This window comes from Xiphophorus hellerii, chromosome 7 (genome assembly GCF_003331165.1).
Source record: "Xiphophorus hellerii strain 12219 chromosome 7, Xiphophorus_hellerii-4.1, whole genome shotgun sequence".
NCBI classification, from domain to species: Eukaryota; Metazoa; Chordata; class Actinopteri; order Cyprinodontiformes; family Poeciliidae; genus Xiphophorus; species Xiphophorus hellerii.
Genome location: NC_045678.1, coordinates 19767026 through 19773423, shown reverse-complemented (window position 1 = coordinate 19773423; position 6398 = coordinate 19767026).

The window sequence follows — 6398 nt, the reverse complement described above, 5'->3', positions numbered from 1 at the left end:
TCACGGCCAAAACATGAGCAACCTTTAGTTCTTTTTCACACTCTGGCTGTGCGGACAGTGTAGCTGTAATGTCTCCTATTTAGATGCGATTCAAGGACAGGCGTGGGTGCACTGCAACTTAGCTGCCCGCAGAAAAAGAAGGAAAAGGCTAAAGAGAAGCATCAGCGAGCCACAGCTGCAGAAAACTGGTAACACCAATCACCTGTGAGGCAACCAATCATCATTTGTGGTTGGGAGGAACACTAAAATCAGAGGCACTTTATTAACTCAGAGGAAAATGCAAACATGTAGTGGAAAGTAGCAAACTTTTATTGTTGCTTTATGGCTTTATTTGAAGGATTACGACCCGCTGAAGACCAGTTGTTCCTTCAAGATCTCAGTTTACATTAACAGATCCACCAAGCTCATCCTGAGGCAGTTTAATATAGCATCTTATACAGCACTGGTTCCCACTGAAACCAATGTTTATTTAATAGTACATGAACTCTCTAGCCCTATTTTTCTCCTATCTGGATTCAAATAGCTTGAGATCTGCTTGAAGCTATCTACTCCATATGTAGTGTTGTGATAGATTTGCCCCACCGTAATATTGTAGAAAATCACTAACAGAACAAAAACAGAAAACATACATGTGTTTTTGAACTGCAGCTTTATAAAACATCCATGTATGAAAGCCACATCTGTCTAAAGTGCTGCTAAAGAGGCCTGCAGCCACAGTGCTGGATCAGGCACATTGGAATTAAAGGGCTTTATGACATTAACGGATCATGTTACAGTCACAGTTCACGCTATATAAATATATAATGTTTACTGTGCTATATCTCTATCTACATAGAGGTATAAATATAGCATTTTGAATGAAGGTTGCTCTGTTTAAACTCCTGACATTTAGTTTGGTGTACTTCTCTTCACTGTCGAAGTGAGAGTGAACATGATGGTAAGATCAAGAGAGATAACTGAGGCCTTCAGAAAAGAGACATCATCTCGCTGTCTGGAAAAAAATTCTACAAGTGGAGGACATTTGAAACAACTCCTGACACATCCACGCCTGGGCCTCCAAGCAAGTTTAATCTAAAAGCAGACCACAAGCTGCTAAGAGACATCTGCAAAAGCCCGAAAATGTCAAGACAAAGCCACAAAAGGTTCTTAATGCTGGTAGTTCAATACTATGCTTGTACAATCAAAACGAGACTACACAAGTTTAACTACTGGGGAAGGTGTCCAAGAAGGAAATATTTGCTGTGTAAGAAGTTTGACATAAAATTTTGCCAGAGAGAACTTTGACAAAGATCCGAACTTCTGAAATAATGTTTGTCTAAATTTCAATATATTCACCAGGATAGAGCATTCCTGTCCTGGAATCATGTATTGGGCATTAACCAAATACATGAGTCCTGCAAAAGAACCACTTAAAAATAAAGGAGGTATGGCGGTCTCTCTTAATATTTCAGCTGTGTAGAATTTTTTATAGACGTAAACCAAGTGCACAGTTTTTGGCAAATAGACATTTCAGCTATCTTAGAAATGTACTGGAAGTAAAGTTTAAATTTTTCTACATTTTTAAGAATAAAACTATGCAACTGCAGTAAAATAACCAGTGCTAGTGGTGGGTGCTGCTTGAACTAAAGTAGAACTGCAGATTGATAAATCTATCCTAAATTTGGTGGCTTCAGATGAAGTTAACTACATATTCAGTGGCATTTTAGTTTCTCCACAGCGTTTACACTTCTGTATTAATTATATTATTGTACTGAATTTCTCAACACTTAACTAAGGACATGAAATGTGTATTTGACATCAGTTTGAACTTAAGTGTTCCTTTTGAAATAAATCACATTCAGTGCTCTCCCTTATTCGAACAAGAAAGAGCAACTATAATCATGTTTTACTGAAACGTTTCAAAGCAAAAATATCTCCCTCTTTCCGATAGCTGTAATGTTCCACTCATTCTGCTTTTATGATCATTGGGGAAAAGATTCAAGGCATCAATTTGGACTCCATTTGCTTTCATGTGGGGCTTCTCCAATATCCTGGCTCTTTGATGTGATTAAGATGGATTCAAACTTTCACTCAGCAAACCAGAAAATTCTCTCTATCATGGGAGAAAAGAATAAAGCAAAACTTTTCTTTGGTGTAAAGGTAAACTAATGAATCCATTTATCACTGTCAGTGAAGGGGCTTTTTATACTAAACCAATGCTAAAACTTTTTAAACTGTTTTGCAAATTTTAAGTAAAACTTCTCGTCCAATGCTTCCTCAGCCACACGATGATTGATGAATGCAAGCCAGTAAGAAAGATCACATTAAGCTTCACCACTGTGACTCATTTTGACATTATAAAAAATAACACTCTCCAGCTATCCAACAGAAGTGCTGAGAGAATGAATCACCAAGCAGCTTTCGGCAACAAAAAGGGAATACTTTCAAACGGAGACACTGAAGCTCGAAGCTGCCGTCTTCTTTTCACAAGGAGAGAGTCACGTTCTGCGTATAAAAAGAAGGGAAAAAAATTTATTTCAAAGATGAGGGGCAGACACTGACTGAAAAGTAATGAATATTTTACAGGTGAAGAGAGCAAAGCACCGCTTTGTAGGACACTCTGCCGATTTTAGAGCTTATCAGAAAGTCATCACCCACAGAGCATGGCCGAAGCAGACCATGTGTCTGATAGTTTATCGGCAGAGCGCTCCGAGGTCCCCACTGTCCCTCCTGGCACCAGCATGGTGCTTGCATTGGTCCAATCACAGTGACAGCATGAAGAAACATAAATGGCCATTTTGAAATGAAAGGATTGCTGCTGTTGAGGTTCAGCCTCTAAAAAGCCAGGCATAGGGAAGAAGTTTTATGCTTTAAATGCAAATCTGGATCTTTGTGTTTAGCTGATATGATTTTAACATGAACAGCAAATGAAACAGCTGCTGTACCCTAGCAGAAAAAAAAAAAAAAAAAATCAACTTTGACCAACCGTCACACATTAAATCTATGCATTGAAGCCATTTGATGTTTTATTAAAATGAAAAAGTCAACGTTTCTTATAGCTCAAACCAAGCCCTGCAGCTTTATTGAAAAGCTGCACTGTAAAGCATTGACCTACCACAGGGACACTGACTGAACACACTTTTTCTACCTCCACCTTTATTACTTCTCTAAAAATCTCATCATTTGTCATTCTAAGCCACTGATACTCTTTACATCTTACTCTGAAAGTCGCTGCAGAGGTTTTTCTAGATAGCTTTAAAATGGAGAGGAAGAACAGGGGCCTGAAGAAAAGTAAAGACTGTAAGAGTTTTTCAATTTAGCTAAACAAATAATTCTCCTAACCTTTTGCCTCGGTGAGACTGGAACTTGTAATCCTGGGTTTTTATGGTCTTTAGGTTGAAGGACTAAATAACTTCCTTCATCTGGAGAGAGTAAACCATCCTCGATTTGAAATGGTTGAATTTTCAAAGTTACTACTTAACAAAAATAACAAAACAGCAAAAATTGGATTTGCAACTTGGAAAGTAGGACGTTTTTGATAAGTTTAAAGTAGGCTATAAAACAACACCCTAATGTTGGAATATCTCAAGGAAAATTACCCTTTCTATTAAGTAAAATAGAAATAGTGTGGCACAACTTATCAAAACACTGCTATCCATTTAAACCAGGGATCAGCAACCTTTACAATCTCACTAAACAAAATGTGTTGACACAAAGCTACATGAAACAAATGACCTTATTTTTAAAATATGTACTGTTAGAAATTAGTTTTGATTTTTAAATTAAAGAATGATTGTACTTTGTTTTGAGGTTGTAAATAAAGAAAATTATCAAAACTTCACATCAAGGGAGTTAGTACATCTCTCTTCTATGGAATATATTGGGCTAAAAAGCATGCAATTTGCACCCAAAAGAACCACAAAACATTTAGTAAACTGGAATATGAATTACATTATTTAGCATCATTTGTGGATATGCTGCACACACGTTACATGAACACACCAAAGAAGCTATTTTTCAAAACTATATTTATATTTTAAAACATTTTTTGAATTATTTGGCATTTTTTGATAGTTATTAGAAACACATTGGAGGGTCTGAGGTTCTGGAGTCACAGACCACTGACTTGAATACATTTGGCTTGTATTGTTTTCATAGTCTGTTAGATGTTGACTGGAATACAGCATCTGTTAGCAGAATATTTTTAATTCTGCAACTTAAACAAGGTCTTTACTCTTACCTCTACATTTTGACACTAAGAGCTAAGAAATCTGCTGAGAATCCTTTGATATCTTTCAAAAACCTTCAATTTCTTTGCCAACAAAAAAGCTGCTTCTTACAAGTGTGAATTCTTCCTGTTCAGACAAGGTCTGACATATTAAATGATTTCATATGATCTTTAATTTTGTATTACATTTCTGTTCCTAATGATGTCCCTGAACCATAACTCTGACTAGGCAATGAAGATGTGAGAACCCGGCAAAGAAAATGTGTTATTGGAAAGGTGCTCCTCCCCTTTTCAGATTTAAAATGGCTGAAATTATAAATTATTTTCAAATCTTGCTTCAAAAAAAGTCTTTCAACTTTGCATACATTTCTAAAATCAGGTCATTGTGTAACTAAACTTTTCATACTTACAAAACAAACTTCTGGGTGCAAAACCACATTACGCTTTAAATTTCATGCACCTTTAAACCGCGAGACACCTATGAGACTGAAGAATTGCCGTGAGATATTATTTATGCATTTTTAAGAGAAAAATAACCTACCTCGGAGCAAACTTAAATTGTGAAAACTGAGCCCTTCTGAGGTGCTAGCATTTCACAATTTTTTTTTTTTTTTTATTATTTTCTAACTTCTAAGTAATTGGGTTCTTCCTGTGTTTTCCCCTGGAGAGAAACAGAAATTGCATGAAATGAAGAGCAACATATTTTTGCAAACACCTTGAAATGAAGAAAAGTGGAACTGACAACACATCCCTATAGCGTGTGTGGCCATCGTGCCAGCAAAGCAGTGCTTTAACAGGGGTATTTCTTGAAATGGCGTGTGTCTTCCATCCTGTGGGTGTTTGTGTGCTCAAGGTGCCTGCCAACTGAACGACTTTGCTGGGAGGGATTAGCAGTACAGTGATCTCTTCAAGTGTATCTGAAGCCTTGAAAAAAGAAATATTCAACTTCACACAGATTTGGATAGAGTGCGCAAGACATCCAGAGCCTTTGCATGTTCTTGCATCATCATGCTTTTAATTGAGCTTCCTCTTCCTGTCCCATTTCTCTCCTCTCAGCCCAAAAGTGGGGAAAATAGGTACTGAGCGCATCAATATTTTTCCCAGCAAATATATTTTTTAATGAGCTTATTGATGTTAAATTCACATCAGCTGTCAGCAACAACCCCAATGATCAACGCATACAAAGAAATCATTACAAACACGTCAAGGGGTAATGAGTAATGAGGGGGGGAAGTATTGAGCTTGCTTTCTAATATAAAAGAAAACTGTAATGAGCTCAAACTGAACTTGAGGTTTATGGATAAGACGCACAGATGAGCACAGATGAGCCACACAGCTCCAATCAATGATTAGATGCTACTTGCAGGTGAAACCAAAAGTTTACATACACCAAAGTAAGAGACACATACACATTTTTTCCTCATTTCCTTAAACCAAATTACTCTTTTTTAGAACAGTTCAAATTACCAAAGTTATTTATATTTGTAAATGAAAGAAAACTTTGCAAAAACGCATACTTTTTTTTCAACTTTCTTCAAATTCTGAAATTTGAAGACATTTGCTTAGTATAAGGGATAATTGTTTTTTGAAGGTGTAATTCTTGGGTAAGATGTTTGGGTTTCCTTCTACAAGGTTGAACAAAGCATGTTTTATACCTTGAAGTTTGCTAACAAATCTAAAATAAATTTAACAGTAGGTAAGAAACAAGATCATTAATATCAATCACTTTCAAAAAGGTTATAAAGCATTATCCACAAGTGGATAATGGTGAACTTTACCAGGAGTGGACGACCTACCAGTATTAACCCAAGAGGGAATCAGTGAGTTAGCAAGGAGGTCAGAAAAGAACAGAGGACAGTGTCCAGAGTAGTGCAGACTCTGACTGCTTCAGATGCTATGTTCATGATCTGACAATAAAAAAGAGACTGGGCAACTTGGCATCCATAAAAGAGTTCAAATACCAAAGCAACAGCTGACCAAAAAGTGCACAAAGGGCAGTTTCATAAAAAAAATATTTCGATGGAAACATTGGGGAAAGTTTTCAGTTCCCTACAAAGATAACAATGAAACCTTTTGGAAGTTAAGCATCCTGGTACATTTACCTTGAGACTATACGTATTTTACATAAAGGACATCATACTGACAGTCAAACATGGTGATGGTAGAGTGATGCTCTGGGGACTCTTTGCTG